The sequence below is a fragment of the Mastomys coucha genome, unplaced genomic scaffold (genome assembly GCF_008632895.1).
Source record: "Mastomys coucha isolate ucsf_1 unplaced genomic scaffold, UCSF_Mcou_1 pScaffold21, whole genome shotgun sequence".
Lineage (NCBI taxonomy): Eukaryota > Metazoa > Chordata > Mammalia > Rodentia > Muridae > Mastomys > Mastomys coucha.
In genome coordinates, this window is record NW_022196904.1 from 88,260,584 (window position 1) to 88,278,095 (window position 17,512).

General features: G+C 53.1%; 1 protein-coding gene across 2 annotated transcripts in view; it reads left to right on the forward strand.

Annotated features, from left to right (window-relative positions):
• Nucleotides 1-810: 810 nt before the first annotated feature.
• Gdpd5 (glycerophosphodiester phosphodiesterase domain containing 5) overlaps nucleotides 811-17,512 on the forward strand; it is a 75,329-nt gene continuing 58,627 nt past the window's right edge. The window contains exons 1-2 of one of the 2 annotated variants that reach the window (XM_031387491.1): nucleotides 811-1,600; nucleotides 6,530-6,614. The gene's annotated coding sequence lies outside the window, so the exon portion shown is untranslated. The remainder of the gene's footprint in view (nucleotides 1,601-6,529; nucleotides 6,615-17,512) is intronic. The other variant, XM_031387490.1, reaches the window with a different exon arrangement.

Below are 17,512 nucleotides of genomic sequence, written 5' to 3' on the forward strand. Positions count from 1 at the left end.
GACAAGGGGGTTCCACGCAGAAAATTGATTTGAGGCTTACAGATGAACCTGTGTTGAGCTGCCTCATCCTAGGGTCCCCAAACCAATTAGTGACATAAGCCCCGCCCACGCGCACTCGTAACATTCATTCATATATCAAAACCCTTCACGCCTGTTCAGTGCTCCGCACATGACGCTGGGCCCTCAAAGACAGAGAGAGGTGGGGAAGGTGCACAGACGACAGAAGTCACGATTCGAGGTGCGTTGTCCTCACACACCTCCGCTCTTATTTTTGAAACTGATAACGATATTCCTCTCTGAGCCGCCGAATGCTGGGAAAGGGGAAGTATGGGAAACAGATCTGCTTTTTATTTTTACAAACTTCTTTTGCACCGCTTCCTAAAATCTGAACCTTTCACGGCTCTCAAATGCTACTCAGTGCAAGGAGCCCTAGGAGCGGGGAGGAGCAAGAGGCTGGAAGAATCACGCTACGCCCCAGGTTCCGCCTTCCAGGGACATCCCAGTGCCAACCTCGCCTCCTCCATGCTTCGTCCTCGCCTACTGCTGGCCTCGAGTTCCGTCACAGTCAACCCAGGCCCCCGCGCCTCTCCCACCATCCCGGTTCCTAGGCGGCTGGCTCCCCCGCTACGCGCAGCTTTCATTGTCCTTCTCCAGCCCCACCAGACCACGCTCAGCAGAGTTCCGCCCCCTCTCCACTCTCCCATTGGCTCTTGCTGCCCAACCGCGCGGGGACCCGCCTCGAAGTGTCCTGCACGCCCCGCCTTTGATCGCGGCACGGCCAGGGGCGGGGTTCTGTTGGCCCCACCCTTTGGAGGCGGGGCCAAGCTCGCAAGCGCTCGGCAGCAGCCTCGGCAGGGCTCGGTTCGGCTCGGCTCGGCTCGATTTGCAGCTCGGGTGGGGGTGGGCGGCCAGGGTGACAGCGGCGGTAGCAGAGGCTGCGGCGCGGGGCTGAGCAAGCGGTGAGCGCGGAGTCGGTAAGAGGAGGAAGTGAAGCGGCGGCCCGGAGCTCTGGAGTCCTCTGCCGGGGCAGGTCCGCCCAGATTTGCAGAGTGAGCCGCGTCGGGACCTGGGCAGACTTCTTCGCCTTGCTCCGACCGCTGGCGCTCCGCCTGCCCTGCCCTGCCCTGCCCTGCTGGTCTGAGCCCCGCATTCCACGCCTGGACTTTCCTAGCCCCGTGGTCCAGAGCTTCTGGGACGTTCGAGCCCCTGCCTTAATCCGGAGTTTCGAGACGGGACGTTCTCGGCCCCATCATACTGACCCATCTCCGCTGGAGTGTACTCCACCCCCGGGTCGGCGCAAGGTGGCCCCGGCTCTGGAACTTGAGTGTAGAGGAGCCGGGACGCCCACCGGCCTCTGGCTCCCCGAGAACCAAATCTTCAGCTGCCTTGGACCGAACTGCTCCGGACTTGAAACTGTACTGGCACCGCCCGGGTCCAGCGCACCGTGAGGGGTCCCGAGCTGGCAGAACAGTAGGACTGAACCCCTGAACTGGTGCTGCGAGTCGAAGCTGCCACCTTTCTCCGCCCTAGGCTAAGGATTTGGGGGTGCTTGCCGCAAGGGACTTCTCCTGCCACAGTCTCCAGCGAGCCGAGGTTGCAGGTGAGAGCCCCGGATGCGCGGCGGGAGCAGTCCCGGGAGCCTTAGTAGCAGGGCCCAGGTCAGCGGAGGGCGTGGAGGGGACACGGGCAGAGTCAACTGTTTAGAAGAGGGAGCGCGAAAGATAGTAAGGAGAAGCCCGCACTTATTGAGCGCCCATTGTGTGCAGCTCGGAGCCCCGCCCTTGCACAATTCGTTCCTTATCCAAAGCTCAGAGCTACCCCTGAGATAAAAGCTATTGTGTATTGTTATGGGCGCGGACAGTTGGGGAAACTGAGGCGTGGCAGGGTTGAGGTCCTCTGCCCTTCTTGTTGAGGATTAGACCGGGGAGAAGGGAGAAGATAAAGAGAGAAAGAGCAAAGAGGGAGGGGAGAAGAAAAGAAGTGGATAGTCTGCATGTGAGAGCTTGGCAGGGTGGGAGCATCTGAGCAGCGAAATCCAGGCACTGGTCCTGAAGCTGCAGAGGTCCTTCTTACCAGCCAGTCTTGGGTCATGGACATGCCACCTCCCAGGAACGGTGCCTGCGTTGAGGGCAGAGCTTCCCTGTTCCAAAAGATCTCTTCCTGGGGTCCATGCTGGAGGGACAACCTGCTTCCCATAGTTAATGTCCTCAAGTTACTGAAGTACTCTTTACTGTTAAGGAACTCACCATATTGGCCCCCAAGTCACAGCCATGTGGAAGCTGGAATTGTGTCCCTCAGAACTCAGCCACCTTCCTGTGACATTATTAATGGGGACACTGAAGACTCGTGGGGAACACAGTGGCCCCAGGTCCTAAAGCCAGCGAGTGGTTGAGAGAGAAGTAGATCTGAAAAGGATTTCCAAGCATTCATCAAGGGGTCCTCTCCTCCTCCCAGCGCACACCTTTTGGGTCTGTGGCTAGGGTTTCCCCACCCCCACCATGCGGTTGAGGTGAGTGTGTATGAGGCTGCAGTGAGCATGTGTGGTTGGAGTTGGGGCTCAGAGAAGCCTGACTCCAGTCTGTATGTGGAAAATGGCCCAGGGCAGACCTTCTCCGGGTCTTAAGGTTAGGGCTGCCAGATCTGGAGACACAGCCCAGGTGTTTGATTCCCAGGCAGAAGTTCCTCACACTGCCCCTGGATCTTTGTAGGAGAGTGTATTGTGAAAGAGCGTTTGGCACGGACTCTGTGGGCTCTTGTTCTGGGTGGGGATGGGGAGGCATCTGGCCTTGGTCTGGGCACTATGGCCTTGGCTGGGACTGGTTAACCTTTGTTGGGCTGGGCTCCCTGGAGTCTGGGGAAATTACCTTGGAAAGCCCCTGGGAGATGGAGCAGGGTCTTAAAGGCGAGAAGCCTGTTCCTGGGGGTGGAGGGGTTCAGGCAGCCAAGAAGGTGTCTAAGGGGCTTGGGATTCTGCCACCCCCCAACACCTCTGCCTATGAGGATTCAAATCTCTATAATAATCTTTGCATCTAAACAGAGCTCCCTTTTGATGAACTAATTTCACACCTGTGATCTCATTTCACTGGGTGCTGGAAAGAGCTGGGAGGCAGAGCAGGAGACTAGGGGAAGCCTCCTTCTGAAGTCTCACCTGCAAGATGGGGGTCAGAGCACCGTGCTACCTGCTCGGAAAGAGAGGATCTCACAGGCAAACTGTTGAGTGCTAAGGAGTTGTAGAGCTTGCCCAATATGGGCTTGCTATTTAAGGCTATCTTGTGTAGGAAGCTGAGGCTCAGAGAGGTGAAATCTTTTGACTCAGGCCTGCCTGCGGAGTTTGCTTCAGGGACTATTCTAAGTGTCAACTGTGAAGTGTTGTAGAAGTTATGCAGGTGGGCTAAGCAGCAGACTGGAGCCTAAGTGGCCAGTGGTCCGTGCTGTGTAGTGAGGAAGCTACTCTGCCTCCTGGTCGTGGGCAGCCATGTTACCCTCTGAGCCCTCTGCTTTTCTAAGAGAGTGGAATGGCTCTCCCACCAAGTTGAACTCAGCTACAGATTTCACAGTGCCTGGCCACCATCCATTTCCTTCCCTACGGAGAAAGGAAACTGGAGTTTTGACCAGGAAGTCTGGGAAATCCTCAAACTTGTTTGAGGTTAGAACACACACAGGTGGTAGTCACAGGCTGAGAAACTTCAACAACATGTCCATCTCAGCTTCCTGGGCAGATAAGACTCCCTGTGCTTCCTCCTGTAGTTACCAAGCCTTCTATAATCTACTTGGAGACACTGGGAAGGGGCCCTCACACCCACTGTGGCTTCCTGTGGGGCAGGAGCTGGTGTCCATTCCCTTTGGCCCATTGTCTGGCCTCCCTAAGCACTGGGTACAGTGAATAATTTATCATTCCCCTCGCTGGGAGGCAGGCTAGGGAAATAGCAGCGCTCCGCTGTTCTTCCGCCCCAACCAGAGGAGGCCAGGGGCTCCTGTTTGTGCTTCAGTCTGGGTTGTTCTCTCTCTCTCTCTCTCTCTCTCTCTCTCTCTCTCTCTCTGTGTGTGTGTGTGTGTGTGTGTGTGATAGAGCAGGACAAGGAGAGAGAAGAACCTATTATCCTCCTAGCTCTGTGCTGTTGGGGCAGGGGGCAGAGGTGCCTCCAGACAGCCAAAGTAGCCAAAGTAGCTGAGCTAGATCAAGCTGCAAGTCTGTGACTCCAGAGGTGTTGGGGGAGTGCATGGGGTGGGTGCCCAGGGAGGTCTTCAGGGAAGTTTGCTTGTGCCATCTGCTCACAGTGAGACTGGAGACCAAGACACCTGACCATACATGACCACTATTCTGTTAAATTCTGCTAAATTAGCATAGTGAGGCTCACTTCTTAAGTTCACTATGTGTGACCATAGGGTCACCTAAGCCAAATGTCGGGCAGACATGGTAGACAGTATAGGGCTGCTTCAGTGTGAGCACACAGGGGACTCAGTGTGTGTTGGGGAGTGAAATGGTACGGTACGTGGAGCGGGGAGGAAAATTCTGGAACAGTAATACTGGGGTAGTGATTCATATTCAGAGAGGGCTGAGCAATCGGGTGGGAGAGAAATGGAGGCTCTGTTTAGAGCCCCTCTGTGACAGTGAGACCAGACCAGGCCTTGGGTGTGGGCTTGGCAGCCATAGTCAGCCACACTAATGCGCCTTCAGGCTCCTTGTTCATCACTGTCTACTTAACATGCCACATGTGGCCACCCATCTACCCTTTTGCTTGTGGGACGGTCCGAGTCACATCCCTGGCCTCTTGCTTCTCACTTTATCTCCTTTGTCCCAACTGGGTCACCAGTTCCACCCTCGAATGTTCCTCAAATGTTGCCCACCGCTCTGGGATGCCATCTGTGGATGTTTAACACATCACAGTAAACATCTACTGATAAAAGTCATATTCTACAGTTTAGGGAATGCCCAAACATTTCCTTCTATTGTCATGGCAATGTTAGTAATAGCTGATGCCCTCACTACTTGGGATGGGCTGCCAAGTGTGCCAAGCACTTTAGACACTGTCTGTCGTGGTAACTCTACAAAACAGCTGGGTTTGCCGGGAAACTGGAGCGTGTGGAGGTGCTCTGCCTTGCCCACATTCTTACAGCTAAGCATCAGAGAACAGAGAATCAGGCCTGCATCTATTTGAACTGGACATCTGTGCTCCTCTCTGTCACTGAATGGACACTTAGCTAGCTTTTAGGAGATGTTTTCTGTCCTCAACTCCACTCCGTACCTCGAAAGCATTCTTTGCATGTGACAAGCCTTCTTCCCTAGGACAGGGTATGGCTATGCTGGACTGAGTGAAGAGCCCAGGAAGGAACCCTGGCCCTGGGCTCTGTACTGGCTGGCAGGTATATTGTTTTCAGTGAGTCAGCCCCTCTGTGTCTTGTCAGCATCCCAGTATCCCATGTCTCAGGTCCTCTGCAGTGTCCTGCATGACCCTGGCAAGAAGAAGAGGCCACAGCACAGGGCTGAAGGATGTGGTGGGACAGACAGCTGTGATTTTGGCCTAGCTGATATCTGGGCCAGGAGAACTGTGGTCACTTGAAGGAGGGTGGTGGCCTAGACTGCAGGCAGCATGGTCATTAGCCATGATTGAGAGCTGGTGGGGCCAGGCCAGGTTGGCAGGACTAGAGGCCAGCTGGCCCGGCCATGGTGGGGTCATTGGCAGGGCAGCTGGCTCCTTCTTGCTTTGCTGCCTGTAGGGAGCCAGGACTTTGTGGGTCATGGCTTGCCTACTGTCCTGTTGTGGTTAGGGGAGGATTGGTAGAATCCTTCTAAGCCTGGAGATGCTCCTTCCCAGAAGCCCTTAGGTCTCCTCTCAAACAGGTAGAGCCCCACCCTCCTCTGTCACTGGCCCATGGCCCCTGTTCATTGACTAGCCTAGGGAGAGGATAGATCTGTCTACTTGCTGGCTAACCTGCAGGACCCCTCCCCTGAATGCCTATCATTGTACTTGGCACAAGGAAGCTATCCTAGGACAGAGGAGGCGAGCGGGCCCCGGCACAAGTCTTTCAACTCTGGCGCCTGTTTTCTTATCTATAAGATGAGCTGATAATAGCTCTGTATGAGGCTTAGTGAGATGCAGAGTGGGTGCCTGCTGAGGTCAGGCACACAGGCTGGCCTGCGGCCCTCTTTCAGTGAACCCTCTTGCCTTCCCCCTCTTTGGCCTCATGAATGACAAACAAATGGCTCTGTAAGAAGCTTACTAAAGAGCCCAGTCACTGGAACTAGGATGTGGTAGGGAGGACTTCCTGGAGGAGGCTCTTGAGTGAATTTAGATGGTAGATGCTGCCCCCGGTCCCTTCCCAGGGAGCAGCCATGTGTTGTTGGCCTGGAAGGGACCTTGAGCTGGGATGGGGTAGGGAGTAGGACTGAAATGTCTGGGGACCTTAGTGTCACCTCTCAAACACTGCAGCACCAGTGACCCAACTGGGACAAGCTGTTGGGATCCGGCCAACAGATGCAGAACAAGCACAGATTGGGTTTTTTTGTTTTGTTTTGTTTTGTTTACAGGGAGGTAGCATTACCACACTCTTCGTCCACCGGAAGTTGGCACCGCTGGAGACCGTGGGCTGTGGAGGAAACATACGGACCACAGGTAAGCATGTGGGTGCCAAAGTTCCAGCTGAAAGTGATTTCCTGAGGCTGGGCTGATCCCACCCATGCGGCTGGGGAAAGTCGCCCCATCCATAAAATGATAAAATGGGGCTTATTACGCCACCTCCTCTTGTGATGGTGACACAGACTCTATACGTAAGGCACTCAGAAGGCCCGGCACAGCCTGGCTCAGAGGTGGAGAACCTACTGAATATGTACAAGGCCCTGGGCTCAGTCACTGGCACCAGACATGCACGCACAAGGCCCAGGCACATAGTGAGCAATCTAAATGGTAAACCATTGTCCGTGCCACTGGCACCAAGCAGGTGGCTGAGAGGGAACAGGTGCTCAGGGATGGTGTTGGAGTAGGTCCCAGGAAAAGGGCAGTTGCTCTGCAGTATGAATGAACAGCTTGGTAGGGAGAGGAGGACACAGGAGCAATGACAGTGCAGTGTCACTAGGTAGGCCGGGCTGCCCAGAGATCAGGGAAGGTTTCCCAGAGGCAGTCGTTCTGGGCTTCTGTCTTCCTTCCTGAGGGTAGGCAGGACCTTTAAACCTCTGTAGGCTGTCCTCCTTCCCTCCACAACAGGAGTGCCCAAAGGCTCCTGAGGCAGAAGTATAGGCCACTCACTCAAAGGGCCTAGCCTTTCCAGAGCTGGGGACAGGCTTGCTTAGAGCTGTTTTGTCTTCTGGCTCACAGAGAAGCCAGTCACTGTGAGGGTCCCTGGCTTCCCCCTTGTAGCTGTCCAGCTTGTCAATGAGTAGACTCTGAAAAAATGCCCTAGCTAGGCCTAGGGCACATGACTCTAATCACTGCATTCAGGAGGCAGAGTCAGGCCTATCGTTGTGAGCTCAAGACCAGTCTGATCTACATAGTTGAGTTCCAGGACAGCCGATGCTCTGTGGAGAGACCCTGTCTCAAAATAAAAACAAAAACAAAAACAAGCCATCAAAAACAAAAGAAAAAGAAAAAGTGTCCCTCTGCCCAAACATCTCACCTTTCCCACGAGGCTCAAAGAGAAAGTTCTTTCCTACCTAAAGGGAGTCAGGTCCTCCTTGCCCCCAAGAATCCTAAAGAAACTCACCCAGAGGCACCCTGTGGTCAGGGCACTCTGTGCTTGGCTTCATTAGGATTGGCTATGAAGGTTGAGGACACTGTGCCCGCTTGAACATGGGATTAGAGTGTTAAGTCCCTTTGTTCCCTAAAGAGGTTCCGGAGATAGGTTTGGCGGCAGTAGCTCCTTATCTTCTGAGAAACTCTCTGCAGCTTGGGGAAGCCTGGGCTCATTGTTCTTGAGGCGAAGGCACAGAGCTTCAGGATGTTTCAGTATGGGGCTTCTGAGACCTGTCTGTGGCCTTCACACACTGCCTAGAGCATCCCACAAGGCTGTCTATTTGAGGAGCAGCTCCTGGCTACCCTGAGTGGCCGGGGACTTCCCTGAGCAGAGAAGTGACAGGTGGGAAGACCCTCCGTCTGACAGACTGTGCTCCTCTGGTGTCTTTTTCCAGCCACGGTTTCCTCATCTGAAGAATGGGGGTAGAAATAATCTACGTCTAAGATGAGGCCATGCATGGAATGTGCGTGCCTGACACTTCACATCACCAGTGTGCAGTGAAAGGTCACAGCAGCAGCAGCAGCAGAGCCTGGCTGGACTCAGTCCCTGGAGTCCCTGGCCCAGCCACCAGCTTGTACCAGGTTTCTAGGTGTGGGGACTGGGTTGGGTAGAGTGAGTCCCTAGGCCTGGGGTTCTTCTCATTATTATTATTATTTTTTTTTTGTAATTGTGGGTGTTTTGTCTGATTGTATGTCTATGCATGTCTAGTCTCTTCAGAGATCAGAAGAAGATGTCAGGTCCCCTGGGACTGGAGTTGTAGATGGCTTTGAGCTGCCTTGTTGGGGCTGGGAATTGAGCCTGGGTCCTCTGGAAGAGCAGGCAATGTTCTTAACCACTGAACCATCTCTCCAGCATCCCACTGTTCCCCTTTTTCTGTAAGTGACAGCATGCCTTTTCCTTGGTTTTGTTTTAGTGGTCAAAGTGTCAGGCTCCCTGTAACAATGGAGCCTTGTCTGAGCCTGCTTGTTTTCAAAGCCTGGCACCCCACTGCCCCGCCCACCAGGCCCTGGTCCCACCTGGGAGAACTGGAGAATGTCAGAGGGGTGTTTTGTTTTCCAGTGAGGGGAGGGTGTGGAGGGAATATCATAGGCCTCCTTGCAAGCCCTCACCAGCAGGTGACCCCACTGAAGTCAGCCCCCCCTATATTGGTGCAGAATCAGTTCAGTTTGTAGTGCAGAGGAGCCAATGGGTTTAGAGACACCAAAACCTGCACTTTTAGTCTCAGCTTTGTCACTTACTGTGAGGTGACAATGGGTGAGTAATTTTGTCTTTGAGCAGGATTTTTCTGTGTGAACAAGACTATTGGGGAGTCAAGCTCAGCTAGCGTAGTAAGCGGGGGGGCCCCATGCCAAAGCATCTCAATTGCTACATTCCTCTCAAAGACAGGGTTCAGGGGCCACCGCCTCTCCATCTTTGCCTCTCCCAGCAAGTTGGGATGAATGTAGGTTCCAGAGGGGCCTTGCTTTATCTTTCAGTGAGTAAAGTTTATGAAGACACTGGCGGCAGGTGCATAGAGGCCTCTGCATGCCAGCTCAGAGCCAGCCATCTGGCTGACTTCATTCAATGTTCCATAGAGCTGATAAGTGCCACCACTAGTCTCTGACCCTTATTCAGGGTCTCTGACCCTCTGCTACCCTGGGCTCAGGACCTCCTCCCCACCTCCCCATCTCCTGAAGGCCGAATAAGGGAATATGGATCCTACAGGCAATGGTAGAGAGTCATCATTGGTGATGGAAGCTGGAAGAAGCATGTGGGGCTACTTCTGAGCAGAGAACGGGTGCCATGGTGTAACAGAGTCACGCTGATTCTGGATTGGGAGGAGCCTCGCTAAGGGACAGTACAGGAGATGTGGCTGGACACCTGACATGGAAATGCTAGGAAGCCCCATGAGATGGTGATAGTGTCTACACGGAGCATAGCCTGACAGGCCTAGACCACAGAGCTCTGCAGCCAGTCACTCAGAGCTCACACCTGAGCATCAGTAACAGGAGTGGTGTCTCAGGGATGATCTTGTGGAGGGAGGAATGTGGGCCGCAGAGTCTGTCCTCACTTCCAGTCCTACCTCTGCCTCTCTGAGCAGAGCCGAAAGACTCTGAGCTCACCAGGAAGCCAGGCTGAGCCTTAGCCACATACCCATGAGTCTGGTGTAGCAACCTTTACTGTCCAGGCTGCCCAAAGGCAATGACATCATGAATAAGACAGTGTCTTATATTTCACAGGAAGTTCTACAGCCACCCTCACCCAGCTCCTTCTCTGTGTCATCCTTAATGCCTCTCCAGGAAGTTCTTTCTTGCATCTAACTGAAGTCCATTGTTCTGTAGCCTGACTCCTCATCTCGTCCGGAGACTGTGCAGAGGCAGAGTGAGCCCATCCTCCATCCTAATGTGCCCAACTGTAACTACATCGAGGCAGGGAACTGAGCAGGCAGGCCGGGAACAGGGCCTGCCAGTTTTCACCCTGGAGCCTGTGGTCCAGGCAGTTGATAGCAGAGCTAGGAAGGAGGATTTGTCTGTGAATTGTCTTAACTACTTACGCTCCAAAAGGTGTGGTTCTGGGGCAAAGGAGAGAGCCTTGGGCTAAAGCCAGAAGCCTGCATGCTGGTGGCTGCCTGTCTTACCGCTAGGGCAGCTTGAGGCTGCTTAGCAACCTTTTTCACCCACAGAGGGCCTAGAGGGTATCTGCATTACATCTCCCTAGCGAAGCCATGCAGTTTAGCTTTGTGGCCATTTCCTTATTGTTGGGCCCCAGAGAACCTGAGCATAGAGTAGGCAAGAGTTCCCCAGTCACTGGGGGTGGTAGGATCTGAATAAATCATTTTTCAGGCTGAGGCTCCAAGGGGTGGCCTTGCATTTAAGGTCAGGTGGGGGTTCCTGATTCTGGGTGGGGTGATGTTCCCCTCCTCAGACCAGGCAATTGTTAGCATGGTGCTCTTGGGCCTACCCAGCTAAGGTCTCACAGAGGCTCTGGAATGCGTGTGCACTTTCCCTTAGGGAGAACCACATGCTCTACAATCTCTTCAATCCCTGCAAATGGGAAGCCAGAGAGATGCTCAGAGAAGCTAGTACAAGGATTGACTAGAGATCCCACAATCTGTCAGGGAGGTTGGGGAGGGACCTGGAGAGTCTCCCCCACCACTCAGACTAAGCAGGGCCCTCTAGGTGATTGACAGGGGTGGAGCACAAAGATAGGCACGTGGTTGTAGACCAAGTGACTCCATCTAGGGTTGTTGGACATTAGGTAGAACCTGCTCTGTGGGCAATGGGGGAGGGTCTACAGGGACCCCAGGAGTATGACTTACTTTTCCTGGAGGCTCCTAGCCAAGCAATGCAGGCATTCTAGACCAGGCCAGTTCTGCAAGCCTTGGGAACTTAAGCATTTTGCTATCACAGGAGACTCAAGATTCCTTCCTGTTGCCTTGGACACACACCAGTGTAGCCTTGCAAAGCATTAGGATCTCGATGTCTCTGAATTCCCTACAGTCTGTGAGGAACATTTGTGAGGGAGGCAAGCAGAGTATGTTCTGGAAGCCGACCTGCCCAGGACTCCACCATGACTTCCACCTCTTGGTGGACCTCAGATTTGTCATCTGAGGAAGGGGCAATCTTCACTCACACACGCAGCAAGAGTCCCTGTGCTGGCTGAGTGGGCCGAGGGAGAGGATGCTTGTCCTGCACCTGGTGCAGTTTTTGTGGTTTTTATCGTTGGCCTCACTTTACAGACGAAAGGGTAGAGAGGCAAAGAAAGGTGACTGACTGCCTGAGGCCACGCAGTGGTGTGGTTTCATCCTCCAGGCTTCCAGTCTGTGGGGACTTGTTTATTTTTCCTACAAAACCTTGCTTTTACCCTCAAGTGAACTGCTGCCTCCTTTACTCAGAACCTTTTCTGTGTGATGCTGTTGCTTGCTGTGGCCTCTTGTCTACAGTGTCCAGGCAAAGGGCACTTTCCTGGAACATAGTAGGCACTTTCAAAATGTCCCGTGCGTGTGTATGGCAAGTGGTGGATGTGCATGAAGATGCCTTCCAGAGACTGAAGGCCAGAGTCATGCTCAAAGGTTTCCTCTGCTCGTTATACCTTTAAAACCATTTGTGTGGTTTGTATGGGGCCTTCAAGAAAGAGCATGGAACCTGGAATAGGGAGATGGTAGGAGTGGTCATCTTGTAAGGATGGGCCTTACAAAACTTGCCTGCTTTGCCAAGTGCCTGCTCCTATAGTTGTATCTGCTCAGATCTGTGTTCTGGCTCCAGTCTCCCCATTCCTTCATCTTGATGTCCACAAACCTGCCTCCTGCCTGCAGCACCCCACTTTTCTAAGTGGCTGCTGTTATTAGCCTTCCTTCACTCACTCCTATCCAGCCAGCCTCTGGTGCCCCAGGCCTTGATGAAGACTCCATCCATCCTGGTGGAGGACTTCTGCAGGGGCTATGCTTGGTCAGGACATGGCCACACCTTTCTGGCAGAAGACAGGGAAATCATGATGCACAGAGCGAATATTGGCACCTGACTTCTGCCTCTGCTTGTCTTACCACCCTGAATCTCCACAACATTCTAGGGGGGAATCTCAGCGCCACTTTGCTAACAATGGATGCCTAGCCCAGCAGGCAAAGTCCTTGCCCCACAGCTAGCTCACACCTCTGCCCTCTTTGACTATCTCCTTCCTCTCCTCTATTTGCAGGCTGTACAGTGTCACCTTCTTTTCTCTCTGTCACCAAGGATTGGTGGTAGAAGCTGAAGTTGAACACACACACACATAGACACACACACACACACACAGGCATACACAGACACATAGGCACAGACACATGTACAAACACAGACACACAGACAATACACAAATTCATACACAGAAAGACACTCAGAGAGAAAGAGACACAGAGACATACAGACACAGAGACCCTACACAGATTCACACACAGAGAAAGACAGACACACAGACATACACAGACACACACAGACCACACAGAGACACACACAGACACACACACATACACACACACAGACATACACAGACACATAGGCACAGACACATGTACAAACAAGCACAGACACACAGACCATACACAGATTCATACACAGAGAGACACTCAGAGAGAAAGAGACACACACAGAGACATACAGACACAGAGACCATACACAGATTCACACAGAGAGAGATACAGACACACAGACATACACAGATTCACACAGAGACACACATACAGAGACATACAGACATACATACACAGAGACCACACACAAACACACATAGAGACACATAGAGACACAGAGAACACAGACACAGACACAGACACACACACACACACACACATACACACACACACTGTCCTGCTGGGGACTTGAATTAATCCCCACAGTGCTCTGGAGAGCCATAGTGCCACATATGCCATGCAACTCAGAACCTTCTTGGGGCTTTTCCTGTGTTACAGTGTACAGTTAGCCCTTCCGAAACTTGTGAGCTTCTGTAGTGTGCTTTGTTTTTGAGACAACGTCTCATATAATCAGGGCTGGCCTTGAACTCCAAGTCGACTTGTGTCTACCTCCTAAGTGTTGTGATTTCAGGTGTGCATTATCATGCCAGGCTCCCAAGCTTGTTTGGAGACTTGGAACCTGCGACAAGATGCTTGGCAAGTTGCCACCAGGCTACCTGGCACAAGAAGCCACGGGGACAGGCTCGTTTCTTGGCTTAGAACTGTTTGTGTTCCGGAGACTATCTTGGAGACACTGGCGTAAGACAAGGCTTGGCTACAATGGTAGAACTTCAGGCTGCAGAACACGTGGAAGGTAGAGGTGTTTGGATTCTTCATCCACCAAATGGACCTGTCTCAGGCACCGACTTAGGGCCAGGCACTCAGCCAGCCCCAGGGAAATGCCAAGACACGTCTGACTAAGAATCTTCCATCTCATTTCCCAGCCCACTAAGGGTTTTTAAAGAAAGACAAATACAAGCCTTAAAAGGAAGAAGCAAGTTTTTAATTGTTCCAGGTCGTGGTGGTGGGTGGGCGGGTGACACATTCATCCTGTGCCGTGGAACTGTACCTAGGCCCTGCTTGGTGTCAGATCTCCTAGGAGCTGTTGAAGACCAATTTCCCTGGGCAGAGTTCACAGCTGCTGCAGGAAGTCTGAGGAGTCAAGTGGAGTGAGGGAGGCTCTGAAGAGAGCACAGGATGCTGCCTCCTGAGGCCCACTGGCCTGGACTTGGCATGGAGGACTATACAATGAGGTGCCACAGAGACGAGATGTGGGGTGGGTGGGGTAGGGTCCAGTGTTCTCAGTGAAGCAACAGCTAGAATGGCTGCTGGGTAGATAAGGATGTCTAAGGACCGGCTGAGTGGGTGCCTAGGTGACCAAAAGTGTCCTAAGGATCAGGGCCAAGTCAATTCATCCCAGTGTCCCCAGTTCTTGGTCAGTTCCCAGCTGACCTGTGTGGACCGACTGGATCTTTAAGCAGGTCCTTCCTCTGTGGGTCCTCTTATTGCGGTTAGGCAAGGCCATTGGCAAATCCTTCTGATGGCTAAAGGCTCTCAAGAGTTCTGAGCATGCTTACTTTCCCTCCAGGCTTGAGGCCCGCCAGGTTGTCCCAGCTGGGAGGGATCAGAGGCCTCCCCTTTACCAGTGAACTGCACCCCTCCTTTGGCCTTGCTTCCAGTTAGTAGCCCTGGCCACCTCTCTAATGGCTCACCTAACGTCCCAGATCTCATGGCAAAGCAGGGAGGAGTTGGAGAGGCGAGTTGAGCCAGGCTGGAAGGAGGGTTGGTGTGCGCCGATTGGTCCAGGGTAGGAACTACGGAAGATTCCCCAGTCTGCCATCTTCAGTCTCTTCCTCTGTTGAATGACGATAGTAATAATAACTCCCACACCAGCCATTTGTGCTGATCTAGGGAGATAACATGGAGACATATTATAAACTGACTTAGGGGCTGGGGTGTGTAGCTCAGTGGGAGGCGTGGTTGCCTTAGAAAGCCCTGGGCTCAATCCCCAACAGTGTATAAATCAGGCATTCAAGAGATCAAGACAGGAAGATCAGAAATTCGAAGGCATTCTTGATTCTGTATTAAGTTCAAATTAAGGTTGGGATAGATGAATCCTTGTCTCAAAAAAAGGGGGAGGGATATAGATAGATAGACTGACCCCCCCTCCGTAACCAGCTGTGATCATCAATAGTGTGTTTTACTCAGTTGGTATACCACCACCATCACCACCACCACCACCCCACCCCAGGCTTCTGGCTCACTTGTCATCGTTTCTGCAAGTGTTTCCTGGTAGTGGCTCACTGGTTCCTCAGACTTCCGCTGCTGCATAGGTTTTACTCAGGCCACAGTAATAGGACTCTGTGAATTATGCACAGGTTGCTCACACAAGCCAATACTGGGTGTCTGTGTGCACTGAGCAGGGACAGACGCCTTGTCTCTTGGATTTAGGGACCAGACACCACTTTCAGCTCTGTCCCAGGAGTACAAAGGCTTGGCCTCTGGAACAGGTGGGAGGCACATGTCAGGAACTCTCCTCAACCTGTCAGCACTGCTGTAGGCTGGGCCCAACAGGACCTGACTGCATATAGCGGGTGGTCTGACCCTGGGCAGCTGGCAGTGCTGAAGAATTGGAGCTTGTAGTCATCGGACCTGAAGGACAAAAGGAGACATCCATTCTAACATCCCCCTCCCTTTTTCTACTGCTTTCAAGAAGGTGTCAGTAGGGCAACCAAGGGTCTTCAGGGTAACTCCTGCTGCCTTATTTCATTAAAGCTCAGGGCACCCACTCCAGGCACCATTAGCCTGGCAACACAGTGTGCTTGGTCAGTGCACCCTGGCCAGGATGGGGTCTCAAGGGATAGAGCTGGGTTTACCCAGCATCCCATACTCTTGAATCCTGAGGGTCCCTCCTAATGCCTTTACAGCTCCCAGATGGTATCCCGGCCCCGTCATAGCAGAGTGGAGATCAGACAGCTGGCAAGGCTGGCCCTCGGAGACAGTCCAGATGTTCCCTACGCTTGGGTTGGTGGGTGGGAGAGGCCTAGGGGTGGCAGCAGTTGAAAGGATGTAATAGCATAACAATGTAACTTAAGCTGGTTACAGAGAAAAGACACATTCCCCTCCCCAATCCTGTGCATGTGATCAGGGCCTTATGCATTCAAGGCAATGGGCACTAGGTCAGCACTCTACTGAATCACATCTACCTCCTGTCTTTCTGGCTTAGAAAAGCCAAACAGTGGGTTCTGTCCTGGGTTCCATACTTGTGCCTGGGGACCCTTGGGTTTGCAGCTTACCTTTCTGACCTTGTTTGAAAGGGGTTGCTGAAATGGCTTGATCTTACAGGCCGAGCTGCCAAAGCAAGCAAGGTGCATGGTAGGCCACCTATTAGGAGGGAAGGGCTAAATTCAGGCTGCAGCAAAGAAACAGAGAGCTTTAGATACTTGATCTGTGGTCTCCCTCAGCAAGAAAGAGGCCATTTCCTCAAGCCCTGGGACAGAGCAACAGCAGAGGTATGCTAGCACCTGTCACTTCAGATCACCCCAGCATCTGTCATTTTCAGGGGTGCCAGGCAGCCCTGCAGGCTAACCAGGTGATCTAAGGAGTCCCTTTTGTCCTTGTTCCTGTGTCACAGGGAACCACATGCTACATTCTCCATATGCTGTTCTGAAGGAGAAGCAGAAGCTACTGGGCTGTGGGGCCCTGGGGCACAGCCTCAGGGTACAGCCTAGGGGCTCCAGCAACTATGACTGGCATCCTGGTCCTGGTGACAGCCAGGCTATGAGGATGGGCTGTGTAAGCCTCATTTGCTTCCTTTGGTGGAGCAGCTGGTTAATTAGCTGCTTGCGTACTTGACAAGTGTCCCCTACACGTGTCAGGGTCAGTCCTCAACAGACCACATGTGTGTTCAGCAGCCAGCCTTGGGCATGAGGCCATGACCCACTCACTGCCCTGTCCCCTGCTTCTCAGTTTGTCCCACAGATGACTTTCTGGTATAGTTACTGTGTTGGGGACTCAGAGAACAGAAGACAGCCATTCCCCAGAGACCCCAGTTTGAGGTAGATGGAAAGGAAGGGCCCAGAGAAGGATCAGTGGTAGGCACTAGCCCAAAGGTTGTCCATTGGTAACTCCTAGGACATGCAGGGAGGATTCTGCTGGGCTCCGCCTCCCGCTCCCTATGTGACCGGGAGCACTACATCCATCTTCCTCTCTCTGCCCCAGTTTTCCCATTTTAAACAGGGTGTTTGAAGAGGTGGTGGTCCCAGGAAGCTGTCAGCAAAAGTGAGGCAGTGTTGAGAACTATGGTCTCTAAAGGCAGCCGACACCACTTCTCTGCTTTGGGACTGACAGGTCACTCACTGCTGCTTATGATGGGATGTGCTAGCCCTACAGGCACAGGACAGACACCGAGTGTTACCCTGCCCAGCCGTGTCTAGTGCTGGGGGCAGGGGGGCGGTCATGGGGAAGTTCATTGGCAGGCTGGGGTGATTGGAGAGAGTGGAGTCTACCAGCTGTGCCATGCTGTTCAAGGAGGCCTAGGATCAGGAGACCCATGACAGCCTCTGCCTCCATGGCTGGCTGGGGAAGGGCAGATGCGTATGGCAAGAGGGCCTGTCTTCTTAGCTCTCTGAGACCCTTGCACATCTAGAACCATATATCCTTTATCCTCAGATCTTGAGAGTACCCGCTCATGGGACCTTAGAGCCTTGGCCATATAACGTTGTAATGGAGAAGCGGCCTTAGGAGTCATAGAATCCAAACCTGGACCCAGCCCAGGGAGGCCCCTCCATGGGTTCCTGGGCCCTCTTGAGACCTGGCTCA